Raw genomic sequence first — 20,355 nt, 5'->3', positions numbered from 1 at the left:
GAGAATTCCGGCTGCTCCACATCCTCATCAACATTTCTATTGTCTGTCTTTTACAGGTGAGCCTCTCTGGTAGGTGTGTAGTGGTCCTTCACTGTGGTTGGACTTGCATTCCCCTGATGCCTGATCAAGTTGAGCAGGCTACACGTTTCTTAGCTTTTTGGATATGGTCTTTTGTGAAGTGCCTGTTCGAATCTCTTGCCCATGTTTCTACTGTGTTAGACTTGTTTGTTTGTTCCGGATATGACTCCTTGTTGATTGCTTGTATGACAAGTGCCTCCTCCCCTCGGCAACTTGTCTTGTACTCTTTTATTGGTATGCTTTGATGGAAAGAAGTTCCTAGATGTAATATAGTTCAATTGATAGATTTCTTTATTATATGAGTACATTTTATGTCTTGTTTAAGAAATCACTGCCTACTCTGAGGTTACTAATATATTCTATTTTATGCAGAATAATGCTGTACATAGAAACATAGTGGAAGCCAAATATGTAATTTTAAATTTTTTATTAGCCACATTTTAAAAAGTAAAAAGAAACTGAAAGTAATTTTTAATACCATATTTTATTTAACCTGATATAAAATACTATCATTTTAACATGTGATCAATATAAAAATTATTTGTGAGATATTGTGAATTCTTTCTGTACAGGAAGTTTCTGAAATCTGCTGTACATTTTAAGCCTAGAGCATGTCTCTAGTGGACCAGCCACATTTCAGGGACTCAACAGCCACATGTAGCTAGTGGCTGCCACGTGGGACGGCGCAGATCTAGAAGTTAAACCTGTCATATCTACATTAATATTTAGATCCGTACAAACTTTGAGGTCAGAATCAAGGTTCAGCTTCGTTTCCACAGGGACATTCAGATGGCTATCCTTTCCTTATATAGTATGAATGTATTCATAACTCAAGGGTCTGACTATATGGAGGTTTATTTCTGGAATCTCTGGATCATTCGGTTAGTCTATTGTGTCTTTGACTTTAGCATTTTTTTAAAGTTCCCTATTGATTCTTATTTTTAGCCAGTATGGAGAATTACTAGTAGTGGGTCACAAAATTAATTCATTGGCCACAACCAGAGATATTCTAGAATGGAATGGAATAGAAGAGAAAATATCAATATGCATCAAGTGTTGTTTTGTGAAACTTTTTTTTTCAGTTATTATGTGTGTGCGTGTGGGTGTGTGTTCTAAGTTGGGGTTGAAAAAGTATTTCTTACAATCAGTGATCGTCAAAAAAAAGTTTGAAAACCACTGTAATAGTGTAATCAGTAAAACAATTACTTAGGAAAATTCAACTTGCATATTATTTTACAGTCATCATCTAGAAATGCTCTGAAGTTTTACTCTTCCACAATTGGACGGAGACCAGAATTCACATAAAGCAGATCTCTGCTGGCAACAAGTCAGGGAAGCCAGCTTCAGCTCATGCAACAGAAGGAGCTCATTAGGAGGCTCTACGACTTGGACCCGCAGTGGGATATGACAACGAGCCCATGATGTAAACATTACGAATGCAAATCGTTCATCTGCACAATTTGGGATTTTTTCAGCATCAGCATATTCTACGTTTTTTAAATTTTACTCAGATGTTAAACAAGAAAACACAATTGGAGGGGAAGAAATTGAAGCCAATTTAGTTATCAAATGATATCAAGTAATCCTCATTATTGAAGAATATGCTCTCGGAATTTTGCTTGAATCTTGACATGATTACTTTCTTGTTCAACCTCAGTCAGGACCAATCTAATCAACAAGTATTTATTGACTATCCACTACAATATATGTGTCTGGCACAGGAATCAAAATTAAAAAAAAAAACAGACCTTGTTCTTGCATACGAGTATCTACAGAGAATGAATGGATTAAGGCATATGACCTTTCCTCACTAAGTACTTCAATTTAGAACATGGAGATAGTAAATTAAAATGATTTTAAGGCCCTTAATGTAATATTTTATCTCTTCAAAAAATCTAAACATATGCTGTAGCTGAGAATTTTATACTTCTCCCTTTAATGAGAAATGTATTTTGGTGATCATTTCACAAAATATACAAATCTCTAATCATTATGTGACATCTGAAACTAATATGATGTTATAAGTCCATTATATCTCAATTAAAAGAAAAAGCTAGAGAATGGCTTCCATTTCTCTCTTTTCCAGTTCTGGGGACCACATGTCACATGTTTCAGAAGGCACAGCTGCAAGAAGGAGGCAGCACAGCCTATGACAAGAGAAGAAATAAACCTTTGTTGCACACACACAAAAAGGAAGTACCTTTTGGTTTTATTTTCTATTGTGCACGTGACTCTGTGTGTGTGTGTGTGTCTATTGGTGGTCTGTGTGTGTCTGCCAATCTTAAGCCGAAGTATTTGGAAATTTTGGTGAAATACCTTAGTTTGCTGGTATTTCCTGAGGGTATAATTCAGGAAACAAAAAGGACGCGTTCCATTGGATTGGAACTTCTGCAAACCAAACATCAGTTACGGGTTAGGCCTCTGGTCTGTTTGGTTTACTCTGCTGAAGAATGTAGCACAACCCTCCCCTCTCCACAGATTCTCCAGTAACCAGGTGGGTAAAAAATAAACAAGAAGTAGTCATTAAAGTGAACCATAACCTTCTAATTTTGTATTTGAGCGGCATGGAGATACTTAGATAATAGTGAAATTTGAAGGTAATTTAACTGTTTTAAAAACACAGCAATTGCTGAAGTCCATTTACAATCAAACATCTGCCCACCATGGACAGAAAGCCCACGGAGAACTTCGGCTGTTACAATGTTGTACAATGTTGTCAGATTCTTATCTCTCTGGCACTTGCCATTTGAGGCTTTATCCCTAAGCCCTACTGTATTTTCATTGGGATTTTGGCTGAGTTTAAGTTTTCACAATTTAAAATCCCTGCGATAAGACACAACACTGGCAATGTGCCTAGGGCAGTACAACACATAAAATGATGGCACTGATCACTGCCCAGGGCTTCGGGGAGTCAGGCCTGCTGCTTCAGGAGGCTTCCCCAGTGCCAACAAGTTTGGTCCGTCTGGGGCTGACACAAAGAAGTCTTCAGTGGTTCTGGGCCCACCAGGTAAATGAACAAATTTGGACTGTGTGGGATCAACAAGGTCAGTGTCCGTGTTCCCAGGAAAAGGAAGACACCACTGCATCTGATTTCAGCAGGAGCTTCCCTGTGTCCCTCTGCTGTCTCTCTGGGATGCCCATCACTCCATCGGGATTCACAGTTAGGGATAGACTGGCAAAGCACTATTCTTGTTGCCAACTAGCCTACTTGATAAAAATGACTCCGGCTTTTAGCCAGTAAATACATCAATCACACATGTCTCAGAACCAACATAATGAAGTTGTCTTATCTCCAGTTCAACCTTTGTACTGCATCCCTAAGGTCCATTGGGGAAGCCTTGAAAGACCCAAGGCTGCTGTGTAGATGGCCTGCCTGGGGCCTGAGGGAAACTGGTTGCCACACCATACCCTCTGTTCCATGAGACCCTGCAGCTGGACCCTCCTCTCATGCGCACCCTGCCAGCAATGCTTCTGCTGTGATTTTGGGGGCCCAGGAAAACTCAGGCGAACTGGGTATGTGTGCATGTCTGTGTACCAACCTATAGCGGCAACAATTAGCACAAGAAACTGACTTTTGAACAAGAAGCAGCTAATGTTCTTGCTTTTTTTTTTTTTCGCCTGATTTTACTATGCTTTGGGGGACTCTTAACATAGGATGTTCACTACCCTGAATCAGAGGCTGTGTCAGAGCCAAACAGCTCCACCATGAGGGGTCTCAATAATCACAATGTGATTTTCAAAGAAAGTCAGTCACAATAAGGTGTAATAAAGCATCAACAAATAATTAGAGCAGTGATACTATTTATCAAAAGTCGACCATCTGTCAGTCACAGGAGAGGCACTTTGCATATCTTATCTTCTACTCCTTATAACAACCCTGTGTGATGGACATCATACTGACGACCTTATTGACAAGGAAACTGAGGTTTGAAGAATTTCACCAGCTAGCACAGACTTAGTAAGCAGGCAGCAGGGAGTCAAATCTAGATCTTTCTGCCTTTCTAGTCCCTGTTCTGCTCACCACACCATGCCCTCACCCCAATAGCAGAAGCAGATTATAGACCGACTTTTGGTCTTTTGCTGTAAGAAACCAAGCTATCATGTTGACATAGGTTCAGAACTCCTTCACAGGACAAGGGCTCTAGGCTGATGCACTAGGATAGGAATGGAGAAGGCTCCAATCTCATACATCTCTGGGTGTAAAAAGGCGACAGAGTTCTGACTTTTCCCTTCCTTGCTATGCCACGGTAAACCACTTGGCCCATATTTCCTCATCTGAAAACTGCATAATGTGAGTTCTAGTTCACTGAATGAAATAGGAAACTGCATATATGCACCACAAGGACTCAGTCAATAAATATAGATTATTACTAACCCAGAGTTATCTTCAAACTTATATAAATTAATTTGATTGCTTTTATGAAAGGCAGAAATGTTTTTAATGGGAAGATTCTACAAATATTATCAGCAGGAACATATGCGACTTTTCTCCTTAAAGAATTTTTCCCTTTGGCCAGGAATTCTATTGATGAAATCATAACTGGAAACCCCCTTTTAAAAAAAAAAAGGCTTGTAGGGGGAGAGGAGTGAAAAGGTGCTATTTAAGTCTGAGCCCTCACTCATGGTGGAGAAGGCACTTGAAGATTATGGATTAATGAATAAATTACTATTCGCCATCTGGTGAGCTCCAAACATTTCTTTTCCTTGCTCTGTGTAAGGCTTTTTAGGAAATAAAATTGCTCAAAAGAACATGCTTGCTAAACATGTGCTCGGGTTAGAAAAAATAAAGGATAATTTTGTTTTGTTTCTCCCCACGAGGCTGGCAGTTTTAGAGCTAATCAGCTAATTATCTTCTAGAGATGACACTGAGACTATTCCCTCAAGACAGGGCAGCGTAGAAGCGAGCCCCACCGCGAGGAGCAAGCGCTGCTTTCCTTGTTCCCGACTGAGCCATCCTGAAGGGGCCTGAACGGCCTTGCCACCCCACCTGCGGCCACACTTTTTGTTCCACCGCCAGTGAAGGCTTTCCTGACCAACCAAGCTGTGCTGGCTGAGCCTCGGCCTCGTGGGATTTCACCCTCGGAACAATTCTCCCTGCGCCTCAGTGAATCAGTAATCAGTTTAAACTCTCCAAACAGCCAGCAACACTGCTCCGAAGTAGAAGTCTGGGCTCAACGTGTACTCATCACTGACAAAGATGTCTGAAGGAAAACTCACCAAACAAAGGGATTCAAATTCCTGTATCTTTCCCAGTGTATCAGTCCAAAATGAGCATTTTAATCCGTCTCCTCTCTCACTCTTCCTCTCTCTCTCTCTCTCTCTCTCTCTCTCTCACTCACACACACACACACACACACACACACACACACGGTCCAGGGCAACTTGGTTTTGAAAGTTCTCAAACAGTATCATCAACGGAAGGGCGCCTACCTTTCTGAAACTTCAGTCCACAGAGGTGCCCCCAGCTGGAGCAGTCAGGCCGCACTCCCAGCGTCCCAGCCAGGTCCTGTCTCCTCAGAGAGCAGCTCTCTTCATCTCGGCGCTAGCTCTGAAATTCTTGCAGAGACCCACCCTCTAAAGTTGCAAGTCAAGATTTCTGACTGAGGGCAATCAGTGACGTGAGGCACAGCTACTGGATGGCACCTTCAGGTTCTTCCTGATGGGATGTCCTTTCCTGTTTCACCACTTGGAGAGGAGAAAACCGGAATTCAGTCAGACACGGGGTTACAGTGAATTGCCTCATCATCATTGCATTTCAGGGCACCCAGGTATTAGTCAACTACTGGACAGGATGGTCTCACTGTGTGCATTGAAAGGAAGGGGCTCCTGCTGCGGAGAGAAACCGACACTGTGGACAATGCGCTATCGGCCGAGCTGGCCCAACAGCCATGGTTCTCTCTAGAAGCCTGCGAGCCCTGGCAGGGCTTTGTGCCAACGAAATTGCCACCATGCCACGAAGCTCGCTGACTGCGGAGCACCAGTCCACAGCAATACGCCTGTTTCCTAGCAATGGAAGCTTTTTTGAACCACATAAGAACCAGAAAATAAGAGAGTCTGGCCACCTTTCCATTTCAGAACAGTCCAATGTGATTCTCTTTGCTTTTATCTGTGCCCGTCTAGAAGGACCGTCATCACAGACGATGAAAGGCAAGCCTCTAAGCGGCAGGATAGAGATGTCTCCGTCTGCTTGAAGCCCTTCAGTTTCAAAGGCAAGTGTGTCTGCATTTTACAATGTTTGTTTGAGATGGTGCGCCTCTTGGGGCTGTTTTCACTTTCTCTTGCCCGAAGGAGGAGCTTTGACAAGTAAGAGAGCCTTAACATGTTGGTTCCTGTGCCCCTGGTAAGCCAAACTTCGCCTCCCGGGAGGTCCGGCCAGCACCACCCACTGTGAGTGCCTGAGTCCAGGCTCTTCTCATTGGCTGACTTAACTGCTGAAAGACACCTTTCTTCTTCTGTTGGCTAATAGATGACAGCAAATTAAAAACTGACTAGGGGCCGAGAAGGGGAAACACCAGTTTCGAGTTCTTTAAAACTCCTCAGTTTCTCAAATTTCGCTAATGAATTCAGTTCAAAGAAAGGATTGGTAAAGGCCTCTTCACTCAACACTTGTTCACTCAAATCTTCCTAGTCTTTTTTTTTCTCTGCCCAGACTTTTTTTTTTCCTCATAAGCGGTTGGTAAATTTTAAAACTCATCTGGCAGGAGGGCTGTACTTCCAGTCACCAAATGCGGCAGGTGGTGGTTCAGACCCTCCTCATATCTTACGGGAGCCTCTGCAGCATTGCCTGGTCTCCCTGCCCCCAGATTGCCCATGTGTAGTCCATCCTCCTCCAACTGCCACCTGACTTACCTCCCTAATTAAACATTTTTTTCTTTACCACATCTCTCTCCCCTTCTGATAAAGCTCTACCAGCCGCCTTTTCCCTATAGGGCTCCTTAGCATGGGAGACAGCCTGGTTACAATCAAGCTCCTAGCATTTCCCTTTGCCCCTCCCGCTACTTTCCAGGCAAAACTGGACAGACAGCTCCTGGACCCTTCCATAGGCTGCTCTGCCTGACCAAAGCCTGACTCCCCTTCCAGCTCCAGCCCTCCCAGTTCTGTGCGTATACCTACATTACAACACCTACTCCATTATTACCACTTCACTGGTTTTGTACCTGCTTCCCCACTACACTGGGAATCCCTCCGGACACACCTTAGACATCTCTCTCTCCCTGGAACTTAACCTAGCGCCCAGCTGTTCAGTACCCGTCAAACATTTTACACCACCATCGTGAGCAACCGGCACACACTTTCCCTCCAGGGGCATCTGGGGAATAGAAGACCCCTGAACTCCATTTTAACTTTCCTGCCTCAGAATTAAACAAGCCGAAAGAGTATTGTAGAACCACATTTTTTTGTTTTAGTCACTTGTACAATTAAATATTGACACATGTCATCTACCGAAGAAATAGAATGGTCCCGTCAAGCATGCAGTATTTGCACATAGCTCAGCACATCCTCTATCATCAAAAGCAGATTGTTATCTGCTATGCTTCTTGACTCACTGTCAAGGTGTAGTTCCTCCTCATTCTTCAGGGACAGATGTAAAAACGAACCTGTTGCATACCCTATGCAAAATGGGGCCATGGCTAGAGGAATGGAAGTAAGGAATTCTGAAGCTCTGCTAGCTGTGGCTTGGGGGAGCTGTGCGTCTATGCGTAAGCCTGGCGTGTCTGTGCAGAGGTCCTCCGAGGAAGATAAATAAACACAAATGTGGTTCTTCTGACAGCTCCTAAGGTAATGTCTTTCTTTTTCTCTTTCTCGCTTGTGCCTCGGGATAAACGTGTCAGTTCATTGCTAACAGAAAGAGGAAACCCTGGGAAGCATGACAGACAGAGAGAGTTGTATGTGTCAGGGCCATTTCTTCCAGGTAATCCTCGACTTCCATGTTCTGAGAAAACGTTAGGAGTAAGTTAAAACATTAAATTAGTGTTACATTTTGAATCCTCATTCACGGACATTGAGTCATTTATTAAAATCTTAACAATTCACTGTATTTAAAAAAGGGAACATCACATCTCCGACAAATTAAATGTAGGCAATTAAGCCTGATCTCAGAGGAGAGGTTTTGTGGGCAGCGGCTGAGATGGTATTTTACAGACCAAGCAAGGCTGCTACTAAATGTTCCTAAGGTGAGTACTCAAAGCAACTATTGATCATATTTCCTGAAACACGGTAAGGGAGTGGACCTAATCAGGATCCTGGAGGGCCACTAAGGCACACAGAAGAGATTAGAGTGAGCAGGACACGGGAACACAGGCTCTGGCCCACAGGCAGAGGAGAACCAGACATCGTGCCCACAGCTCTGCAGCTCAGGAGCAAAGGCACACAGTTGCACAGAGTGTAGACACGGATGGAAGCGGGGCAACTTCTGGCATTCTTGGCTGTATGGTTTGTTTCAAACAATCCTTAACCTAGTTTTCTAGAAAAGAAAATGTAAGCTTGATAGCCTTGACTTGCTTTTCCATCAAGGGAGAGAATCCCTTCCAAGAAACTTAATGAATACTCTTTGGACCATATCGATTTAATCTTACCAGCCCACTTTTAGTTAACAACAAACTCTGTTTTCTTGTAATGTTTCATTTTAGTGTTTTTACAGACTTTTCAAATGCAAAGCTTCGCTCACAGATAGAAACATTAGTCAAAATGCTACCAAACTCCATATTGTGGGAAAACTCCTGTGGTATATAATGAAACAAGCAATCGTTTTCACAGATGCCTGGACTAATACCTGCACTGACTGAATTCGAAGACCACCTCTTCCTCTTCCTGACATAAAATAGTCTCCTCCTTGATTTGCCTGAATCCCCACAATGGATTACAGATTACACGCACCCACCAGGGCCCGCATATTCCCTGCCAGACCCCTTTGTGAGAGGGAGGGACTCGGGAGATCAGCAGCACTAGTGGTGTGCATACACTCCTACCCTAGAGTCTGAACTCCACCCCGTCCTGCCTTGTCTCCCGCGTTGCTCGTCACGTCTCACACAGCGACCCCTCACTTATTTCCTTGTTTGTTGTCTGTCTCCCCCATGGGAACGTCAGCTCCATGAGGCTGGGACTTCTGTCGGCCTTGTTCATGCTGAGTCCTCGGGAGCCAGCAGTTTTTGGCAGAGTCAACACTTGGTGCCGCGAGAGTACGTTCAATTATTCAGTTATTTACGACGTGTCTCTTCCTCTGTAACCAAGAGGTACTTTTTCAAAGGTAATATGTTGGGCTTTTTCAAAAGTTTAGGTCTACATTGTGAATTATAAAGATTGCCAGATCTCCTTTGGGTTTGTTGCGAGAGGGGGAGATTTTTCCCTTGAAGACTCAAGTCTATTACACACTGAGCCCTTGAAGCAAAGGACTCTGAGAACCCACCCATCTGGCCTGTGCCCTGGGAAAGCTGTGGAGCTGTCTGCCAACCAGATCACACATCTGTCATATGAACCACCTCTCCACAGCCTCTTGGTTCACAGTCCCCACATGGGGCGGGCCAGAGGCTCTGTGCATACAGCCTCTGCCACAGGTGTGGCTGTCAGCAATGGGCAGGTGACATCTCCACTCCCAGTCCCACTTTGTTCTCATTGCATGACCTTATTCTGACTGGGTGTGTCACTCCCAACAAAGTCACTTAACCTAACTCAGTTCTTTGGGTTTCTCAAAAGCAAAGGGAGGAAAATAATAGCTATACCTTTTAAAGTTGCGGAAACATTAAGCTAACATATATTAAAGCACTTAGGAGAGTAGCTGCCATACAGTAAGCACTAGGTCGATGTTAGCTATGATTATAATTACACTTAATTTGTTTTATCCACAGGCGTTATTCCTATGTTACTTCGGAATAGGCTTTACTTCATGCGTATAAATTTACTTTCTCCCATTAAATCTCAAGTACAAGGACTATGTAAAGTCTCCAAAAATAGCACCCATTACCGTTCTCTGAACATCGTATTTATTCATTAACTCATCCAACAGGAGTTATTGGGTTCATACAATGTGCCAGGCACATGGTATCTTTGAAAGGAGCTCAGGAATGAAAACATAGTGTGACTGCCCAAACTGACACAGACACACTCACACAGACGAGCAAACGCACTCACAGGCTTGCTGCACAGGGTGCAGAGGGAAATCTACCCCTGTGCCTGCCACGTGGGTGTACTACACACGTGCTCTACACAGCAACATTGGGACCTCAGAGGAGAAGGGCCCTCAAACACTTACTACTTCATATCCCACATGCATGCAAGCTCAAGCCATGGATTTTACACAAGGGGCTAAGACTGCATAAACACGGCATTGGGAAACAGACTGAAATGGGCAGTTTTCACCCTCCTCCCCCAATGTGAAGGCAGAACCTGGTAGCTTCAACACTGGTGCTCCCTTTATCCAACATTGTGCTGGCATCTAAGTAAATGGAACATTCCACGTGCTTTGAATGGATGTATGCAAGCTCAGCACTTCCGTAGACAGGAAGAAATAGGAGGCAAGAGGGAGATTAGTGAGTGAATATGTCAGCTGTCAATACCGTGTCACGTGTGACAAGGCAACGAGGAAAAAAAATGCCCTTATCCACCAGCCGTCATCCTTTAACACAAGCCCTGCATAGGGTGTTTGAAATGCAACTGTGGAGACGGTGCTTCTGACCTCAAACTGTCTTTTTCCTCTTGTTCCTGTTCTCCCCCCATCCCATACACTACGTACCGCCTCCCAACAAAGGGCTGGGAGAAGAGCTGCCCGGCTAACCCCAGAACGGGCAAAAGCAGGATGGAGTGCCCTGTGAAAACACAAGCTGGACTCAGCTTCATGATGTCAGCCAACCTACACTCATTCCTGTGAACAAGACACTCAACACCTCTGCCTCCTTATGAACAAGAGACTTGGTTACTCCACGGGGCACCAGAAACACAGACCAGGCTTCAGGCTGAGTGAGTACATGTGGGACGGTGGCTGTCAGACAGGCTCAGTCACTCTAGTCATTTCCAGACCCTCTTACAGTAGAGTTTGAAACCAAATGATCAGTTGCTTTTTGAAACCAAAAAGCAACTGATTTCCCCTCATCAGTTGCTTTTGGTGGATGCCACCAAAGCTTCCGTGGTGACCAGAAAATCCCAGTGCCACTAAAAGTAACACTGAGACCCTGATCCAGGCATGGGAGGGCTGGTTTCTTTTCCTTTCCCATCCCTGAGGTCGAGCTGCCCTCCTGCCTGCCAGATTACCAGGCAATCTTAAAACACAGCCCTCGTCAAATCACCTCCTCGCTCCAGAATTTATGGCTTCTTTACGCTGGTTACATTAAATATAAACTTCTATGACTGTCTATTTCCTCCAAGATGTGATCCCCACCCAGCCCACCCCACTTTACTCTCCCCTGTGCCCCAATATTCATCTCCTCTGGGCTGAGCCAGTGGCTATGTTCACTCTGACCCCTGCTCATACCCACCTGTGACTCCTCCTCATCCACACCCCACTCAGCTCAGGTTCTCAAGCCAACCTGAATCAACCTCTCTCTTCCTTGAGTCTTTACACTGACTATCCAAATCCCACCTTCATCCTCATTTTATACGCGGCCCCATTCTTTAGTAGTAAGTGAAGTGCAGACTGTTTCTGTGATACAACCTGGTCAGAGCATGTGTGCCTTGTCTCACTGCCGGAGCCCAGCTCTCACCACAGACACACTGCCGGGTTCACAGGGGACCCTCAGTAAATAGGTGTTAAGGATCTGATAACACTGCACCATATATTCTAAGCTGTATGTACCTTCTGCTGCTGTTCTTCCTCCTTCCATGGGATGTCCATTCCTTCAACAGTTATTTGTGGAGCACTTCCTATGTGCCTGAAAAGAGGGAAATCACGGTGAACAAGGCAGGTAGGGTCTTTGTTATCTCAGCACTGAGAGTCTCGAGTTTTGGCTGTGGCTGGAAAACCAGGCCCACTCTCTGAATGTCGCCAGTCATTTGCTCTCCCCCTGTGAGAGACATCCAACAGGTCAAGTGGACTACGCAGCAACTGTTGCAACACACCAAAGGGATCTGGGCAAAATGCCACCTACGAAGTTGGTTATAAAGTGTTCCTCACTGGCTTCTGCTGAGGTCTCCAATGAGGAAAAATGTTCTTTTTTTTAAAACCTCTTTTGCAGTAGGCTGGTTTTGAATTAAAAATTGAGATGTCACAACTTGTTCACTGTTAGGTGCTGTTTGAAAGTGTTCTGTATGCAGGACGGGATGATTTCTATCATCTCTTTTCAAAGCCATAACTTCCCTGAAATAAGTCTACCACATGTTATTATCTCAAAAGAAACCAGGTATAAAAATCAAGTTTTACTAAAAATGAATAACATGAAACACTGAACATTTACACAAATAATTTACAATTATAGTGTTCATTCATACTTTTCTTCCTATATTTATGGAGTCCTTATCATAGCAGTTATGACACCAGTGAGTATGATTAAAATAAACATAGTTTGCTTGAGCCCTGGCCAGGTGGCTCAGCTGGTTGGAGCATCGTCCCATGCACCTAAAGGTGGCGGGTTCGATCTCTGGTCAGGGCACATAGGGGAGGCAATTGATGGATGTTTGTCTCTCATTAGTTTGTCGATGTTTCTCTCTCTCTCCCCCTTTCTGTCTCTAAATTGAATAGATACATCCTTGGGTGAGGATTTAAAAAAAAAAACAGTTTGCTTGATCACGTTGAAGTGTCTGCAAGGCCCATTTAGAAAAGAGAATACTAGCCATTTACAATTAAATGTCTGGCCTAGACATTAGAGGATACATTGCATATTGGGAAATTATCTCCAACAACTGTAAGTCCAAACTTTTAGTGGCTTAAGTCCTTAAAATCAACACCAACCAACTATTCAGCAAATAAATATAAACACAAAATATAAAGAAAATTATTGCAATAAGCATTAAGGGCTTCAAATTTGAGTTACTATTTAAAAAATCTTTTATCAAAGCTGAAAAGGACATCACCTGAAAACTCCGTAAGAGACCCCCTTTGGCCCCAGACGCTCCACATCAAGGTCCCGTGTTCACAGAAAGCAAGAGAACAAATGACCAGAACAGACCAGAGAACACTCGGACTGTTAAAACTTCACGACTGAGGTTCAGCAAGGACAATGAAAAGCAAAGACCCTCCCGTGGCCACACAGGGCAACAGTAGAAGGAGCCTACAAATCACACGTATTTTCCCAGCAGCAGTGACGGCTTGCGGCCTCCCTAATCAGCAGCCATGGGAGTGACTGATCTCAAATAGCAGGGAGCAATCCTGCCATTCCATTCCTGACACGTCTGCCCGTGATGGCTCAGATACCGGACAAACGCCATGCCAACAGCATGTCAGGTAAACATAAAACACGGAGCTAAGTAGGGCAGAAATGTCATCGGACTCGTCCACAGCTTCCATCGTGTTGGTGTCCAGACGGATTAGGAGGCCTGCAAGGGGACTTTCTGATTGCGTGACCCGCGTATCCGGGTCTGCACCGGCACCTCCATCCTTCAGATGTGCTCCACAGTAAACCCAGGTTCCATCACCGCCTCGCACAGGTCCACACACGAACACAGTGCAGAGAGGAAATCGAGGCGATACTGAGCCATACTGTGAGTGATGTGCCGGGCTGTCTATTCCAGCCTAATTCAGACTCTGTAAAAACTGCGGGCCGGGCCCTGGCCGCTGTGGCTCGGTTCCCTGGAGCGCTGACCTGGGACGGAATCGTCGTGGGTTCGACTCCAGGGCAGGGCACGGGCCTGGGTTGCAGTTCGTTCCCCAGGCCGGGTGTGGACAGGACGCAACCAATGCAGGCTTCGCCCCCACACCCCTGTTTCTCTCCCATCCTCTCTCCCTACAAGTAATAATAAAAATAAAAATAACAAAAAATAAAAAATAAAGTCCTCGGGGGAGGATTAAAAAACAAAACGACTCTGGTCCGGACCTACAAAACTGTTGGATAGAGAGGCCCAAACCCCCTAATGAGATTGTTCTGCGCTTTCTACGGCTCTGCACACTACTTAGTCTCCTTTCTTTCTTCTCCTCACTCTAGCTGATTTAAAGACACTCTGTAACGGGATAAAACAAATACACGAGCAGGCACCGGCGGTCGGAGGACGCTTTAGGCCTCCACACTAGACGACGCGGGCGCAGCCTCTCACCTCGGAGGTCCCCGCACCCAGACCTCACCCATCCTGGGTCCTTGACGTTATTTTGTGGAATTTCAGAGTGAATGAATAAAGGGGCATTTTGAGTGTTTAAGGTCCCGGCACAGGGATGACAACTGTCACCGAGAAAAGCAAGGCCCTGCCAACAGCCCTCCTGGCCAGGGCTCCGAGGCCCTCGCTGCACCCCCACGGCCGCGGCCCCCGCCCCGGCTGGGTCGCTCTTCCCCGGCGCAGGCTTCGGGCCAGGGATGACGCGCCGGCAATGCGAGTCACAAAAACTCGTCAGGGCGAAGGAAAACCACTTGGCCCTGTCGCCCCCTACGCCGCGCCTAACGGACTTTGCAGGGCGCAGGACGCAGGGGCTGCAGCAAGAGGTGCGGCCCCTCTGACTGGGATGCGGCCTCATTCTGCATGGGGACCGGGGCTGCCACGCGGCCTGTGCGGGGACGGGCCTCGGCTTTGACTTCTGTGGGGACAGAAACCCAGACGCGGCCTGTGCGGGCGACCGCGCCCCAGAACCGCCCTGTGTGGCGACAGGGCCTCGAACACGACCGGCACTGAGCTGGGACGCAGGACAAGGCCTCGGCCTGCACGGCCCGGCACTGGCCCGAGGGGGGGGGGGCGGTGAGGTGGTCCCCAACCCCACACCCCAGGGCTCCGCACACTTCGCACCTTGTCTCCAGAGCCTCGGGGTCCTGAGACGGAGACTCGGCTGTGGGGCCAGCGGTCAGCGCGGTGCATCCTGGGACGACGCTCGAGGCACCGCTGCAGGCGCCGTGGCCAGCGCGGTGCATCCTGGGACGACGCTCGAGGCACCACTGCGGGCGCCGTGGCCAGCGCGGTGCATCCTGGGACGACACTCGAGGCTGGGTGTGGGCAGAGCGGGATGGCCACCGGACCCTACCATGTTGCATCCTACTGACGGCAGACTTCTCTTCTTGGCAGGTACTTGGCCTGGGCTAGGCTTCTCTGAATAGGTACATTGATTGAAATATAAATAAACCTATGAAAATCATTTATAGAGGAGTTGGTATAGTGGAGTGAGGGAAACAGGCTTTAGAGCGCTGGGTTTAAACAACGACCCTTCAATTTACTTCCTTTAGGATGGGTGACCTCGGGTTTTTTAATAGCCCTTCAAAGTGCTCATTTCCTCCTGAGTAAAATGGGGATAATAATTCCTCCTTGCAGGGTGTCCTGAGGATTAAATTAGATAATTTCTGGAAAGTTTGTGCATAATATCTGGTAAAAAGTAAGCACTCAGAAAAAGGTATTTTTAGTATTTGCACGACATTTTTTAGAAATTATGTTCTTAATAATAAGCGACTCAATTATTAACTGTTATCAAGTCTTAATAAGGTCTCCGTGAAATAAAAACAGAAATGCATCAAGGAGAATTCAGGATGATATAGAAAAGCAAGGAGTTGGGATACAGGTAATAGACTGATAGAGATGGATGAAAGGAGATAGCAAAGAAGTAGAAAAATAATCATAGATTTCACACCTGCTCTGGAGGTGATGGTGAGTTGAATTAACTTTGGAGAAAATCAAATCAGGTATGAAGAGCTCGGATGTCCCAGAAGATGCAGAAGAAAGAATAAAGATGAAAGTGCTAGGAGAGGACACATGGAGATAAGAAAGCAGAAATGCAGTCTACACATGATGATTTAAAAAGGAATTCTAAATACTAGCAAAAGAATGAAAAAGGGAAAGAAAACATGACGAGTCTTACATACCATCCCTTACGTCTGGGATGGTACGTAAGACTCGTCATGTTCTAGGCAAGACTACTTAAAAGAGAACGAGATCTAGAGAAAATCTCAGGAAATTTTTGAATTCCAAGGACAAGAAATTATTTGGGATACACCCATCAGAAAAAAATCACAGTTAACGTGAACATAATCAAAGGAGGATATTCTCAGCTTTCTTGTCCAGAACAGCTAAGGACAGAAAACAAGGGCAACAGTTTAAGAAAAGTTGTAGCACAGAAACTATTTGCAGATAAGTGGTCACTCAGGTCAACAAAAGGAAGCAACCAAAAGACCCACTCTGATATGCAAGCTCTCAGAAATATACCTCTCTTCCTAGAAAAGTTGCTGAGAGGTATATTCCAGCCATCCTTCCTGGAAACATTACCCAAAAGAAACCAAACTGAGGTTAGTTCATTGGAAACAGAGTGAAAACTAAGTAATACATGCAATGGTGATAATGAAATGGAACGCAAAAGGTAAAATTAAAACTGAATCAGATATATAATGGACAAAGTTACTGGAAACAGCAATTTGGTTGATGAATTTAGATGAAATTAACACTGGCCAGAAAGCTTGAGGGAGCAGAAAAGTGAAAGTGAACTAATTCTGCACATAGCAGTCTACACTCAATCTGCTTCTGTCTTGGCTTCGATGACTAGAAAAAGGAATTTTCAAACATGTTTTTTGAAAGCATACAAACGTAATGATTTTGTAGCTAAAAAAGGAGGTGTTTTCCAAATAACTATCAAACATAAATACAAATAACTAACAACCCACCTGCAACCCCAAACAAAGGAAATACCAAGAAAAAATAAAATATAAAATGACAAATATATAGTTTATTTTAAAAAATCATTTATAAAGTTAAAACTGCATACACTATATGTCAATGACCATTAGTAAGTTTTCGATTCTTTAAAAGGGGAAATTTTCAGTTGTGTTTATAATGTAAAATCCAATTATTTATTTGCTGCTGCTTATACATGATGAAACCAAAGAAATGATTCCAGAAGGTTTAGAGGAAATGAAACACACACTGTAGTTGGGGAACCTCAAGCCCTGGTCATGGACGGTCCCGATGTACTTTTCTTTAGATGCCACAGCGGTTTCATTCCACAGTGGTTCACAACAGGCAAGGTGGACAGTACAGACTGCGTGAGATTTCCAGCATCATCTGTTCTATATGTCACAACTGCAGATGGCGTGCTGCGGTGTCTTTGAGTCCAGCCTCCCACAGTGGGTTTGTCACCACTGACCTGTCCCAGTGGAAATGACACATCTTCCTGAAGATGGGCCTCTGCCATCCCCCAGGACAGACTATTAAAGAACTGAAAGAGTAGTACTGTTCACTTACTTTTATACAATGCTGTTGAAAGAAATGCTCCTGATAGAATTCCAATGGCGCCTCTCTCCATGCCCATCTAGAAAGTACGGCGTGGCGTTCAAGACCCATTTGCAAATCCCCAGCTGATGATAGGTTGGAGTGGGGGTTTTTTTAAATTTTTTTTTTATTTACTCAAACAGACCTTTCAGAGAGTCAGGTTGTTTGTGGTTACTCCTAAATGTTAGTCCGATTCCGCGCTTCATTTGTAATAAGACTCAACCACACAGTGAGAAAGCTGTTGGTGATTAATTTTATTTTCCAGTTCACCACTCGTCTTCCCTTGCATGTAATCATCAAATTATTCATTATGCATATTAAAAGTGACACGCTATTAAGAGGGCATCTGCCACATTCCAGTTAAAGAATGGTACGTGATACCAAAAGTGATTTCTTTTCTCTTTATTGTTAAAAAAAAAAGTCAGAAAGAAAATTTTAAAGTCATTTATAGGAAAACAGGCAGTCAAAAATCCAATTCTATTTTACACTTGCAGGTTTATATTTTACAGAAATAAGCAACAACAAAACTATGCAGAAATTTAGAGATGAAAAATAAACTCTTCTCAGCAAAATAAAAACAAGTTTAGCTACAGGAAACCTGCCCGTCCTTATGATCATTTATTGCCTAACTTAAAAAAACAAAGTCACAAGCAATCATAAACGTGTCGCTGGTGTGTTCACTTCATGGGCCTAAGGGGAGAAATGTTTCTGAAGAAGGTCTGAGACACTTGAAAAATCCACGCTGTAATGAAGACGCAGGTATTCCCAACTGCCACTCCTAGGCGATACCTTCCATGTAAACCAGGTTTTAAACTCGGTAGCTTTCCATGATTCAGTAGACTCTTGTTTCAAACCAGACTGGAAACACCTGAACCTTTCTCACGGGACAGGAAATCCATATTCTGATCACATTTTATGTCCCAGTTCTTCCAAATTTCAGAGAACTGTGCTTTCTTTGAACACACCGCAGAACTCCCAGCAATGAAAAGTGCAAGCAGCCCAGAGTACGCACAAATTTGTGTTCAGTGTAGTAACTGTACTATGGTTTAGCTAAACTGCTTGGTAAAGCTCAGTGTCAATGGCAAACTGAGAAAGAGATCACGGGTTTTCCTGCATCTTAAAAAGGCATACTAGAGAGCTTTGTAACTAGGAGGGAATGTGTGGTGTTCACCATGAAGAATTTGATGGCTCTGTTCAGCCCCCCTGTCCTTAGAATAATCGGGAAAACTTAGAATCGGTTTGCTAGTCTGACCTGCGATAACAGTCAGAAAAGGCATTTTACCAACCCCAGTTTTCCGAAGGACATTCTTATAAAGCGACACAACTTTATACGTTGTCATAAATGAGACCAATTAAGGTTCAGTATTTAGGTCAAGTTTCCAAACACCTGGGCGGTTCAAGCCTGTAGAATGTAGCGCAAGTGGGGTGTGTGACATAGAGTGGGCCCATGTATTTCGAGATCAGGTGGGAGGAACAGGAAGACAGGCCAGTGCTTGAGGCCTTAGTGACCTGAACTTGGCCTTCAGGCATGGTGTTTAGATGGTTGCCGACTTGGGTGTGGTCTTCAGCCTTTCTATCATTTCAAAGATGAAGCACACACACAAATCCCAGTATTCAGATGGTACACAGGTTGAAACCCACAGTCCTTTTTTGGTATCTCTCCTCCCTGCCTGGGCACACTTAGGTCCAACTAAAATTGCTCTCAGATGCCCACCACTGCCTCCCGATGGTCAAAGCACGCAGGGCCTTCTTTTCAGACACACTGAACTCCATACGCACTTTACTTCTCGAAGCCCTGCCTACCCTGTTGTCTGCTAGCATTTTTTTTTTCTCCTGCCAATGTAATTTCTTTCCTGTCCCTTCTTTCCCTATCCAGGACTTTTCCCCTCCTCTCGGGTCCCAGGGCCATCAGACCTCCTCCCATGATGTTCTGACTCCTGTGTTTTGCTCAAATGCCTTCCTCATTTTCAACACCAGACCTGTCGGACGTCAGCATGAACTGATGACGGTGCCTAAAGCCACCCGGGAAAACGACGCACTTTCTCCCTCAGACTTTCTGCTTCCCTAGGTCCTTAAACAGCAGAAACGTCTATGAAGTGAAAACTTGCCAAGGTGGATCCTCTCCTTCTTTTTAAAAATTTAGGTGTTTCCCGCTCCCCCACCTCCCCCCCCCCCCGCCCCGCCTGGTCTTAGTTATATGTTTAAAGACTCAGAGTCTTTTAGTTCTGGAATTTTTCTTAAATTTCTCTATATGTTCTCCTCTCCATTTCCTCTTTTCTCTCTTTGTGGAACTTCTGTCATTCAGTGATTGACTTTTGTGGACCAGTCCCCAAGTTTTCTCATCATTTCTCTCTCCTCTTTTCCAATTTCTTTGTCTTGTTGCTACACTGTCTAGATTTCTTTAACTTCATTTTACTACATTTCTATTAGGTTTCTGTTTCTGTACCATATTATCCATTAATGAGGGTTCTTTTTCCCGCTGAATGTCCTTTTGCACATCCTTTGTAACCAACGCTCTCTGAATGTATTAACAGATTAACTTCCTCCTTGCTTGATCTGTCTCACGTTAGAGATTTTCCCCAAATGCCTGCTGATCCCTGGCTGCTCACTCCTATGTAGGAGTTGGACACATAAATGCCAGTTAAAAGCTCTGCACACACAGGTGAGTGTTGCCCTTCTGGATTTCAGAGTATGGAGGCTGGGCCGAGTGATTTCTTTGGGGAAACCCCACTGTATCTTGAGATCTTTTGGCTTAGTCAGAGTCTCCAAAAGTCTCTTCTGGTTTCCTGGGGGAAGATGAAAGACGGTGGTTTCCAACATTCAGTGTGGTAAATGTCAAATCAGCTTGTTTGGTGTGCTGTGCCTGCCTATCCTTGGCTGTGCCTGCTGTTCCCCCATCCAAATCCCCACTAAGGATTTGGCTCTCTGGGGCTGCTAAGTCAGTCTTCCTGTCTCATTGCTCTTGAT

At 44.7% G+C, this 20,355-nt stretch overlaps 1 protein-coding gene and 1 long non-coding RNA gene across 2 annotated transcripts in view; one reads left to right on the top strand and one right to left on the bottom strand.

Annotated features, from left to right (window-relative positions):
- The window catches only part of CERS3 (ceramide synthase 3), an 80,716-nt gene extending 75,055 nt beyond the window's left edge, over window positions 1-5,661 (bottom strand). The window contains exon 1 of the mRNA XM_024561915.4: window positions 5,509-5,661. The gene's annotated coding sequence lies outside the window, so the exon portion shown is untranslated. The remainder of the gene's footprint in view (window positions 1-5,508) is intronic.
- Window positions 5,662-8,850: 3,189 nt separating this feature from the next.
- Window positions 8,851-14,020, top strand: LOC123479862 (uncharacterized). The gene is made up of 3 exons (XR_006655645.3): window positions 8,851-9,325; window positions 10,823-11,031; window positions 13,062-14,020. It is a non-coding gene; the product is annotated as an uncharacterized lncRNA (long non-coding RNA).
- The last annotated feature ends 6,335 nt before the right edge of the window (window positions 14,021-20,355 follow it).

This window comes from Desmodus rotundus, chromosome 10 (genome assembly GCF_022682495.2).
Source record: "Desmodus rotundus isolate HL8 chromosome 10, HLdesRot8A.1, whole genome shotgun sequence".
NCBI classification, from domain to species: domain Eukaryota; kingdom Metazoa; phylum Chordata; class Mammalia; order Chiroptera; family Phyllostomidae; genus Desmodus; species Desmodus rotundus.
Note: the sequence above shows the minus strand (reverse complement) of the source record. Positions and strands in the feature narration are given on the sequence as shown.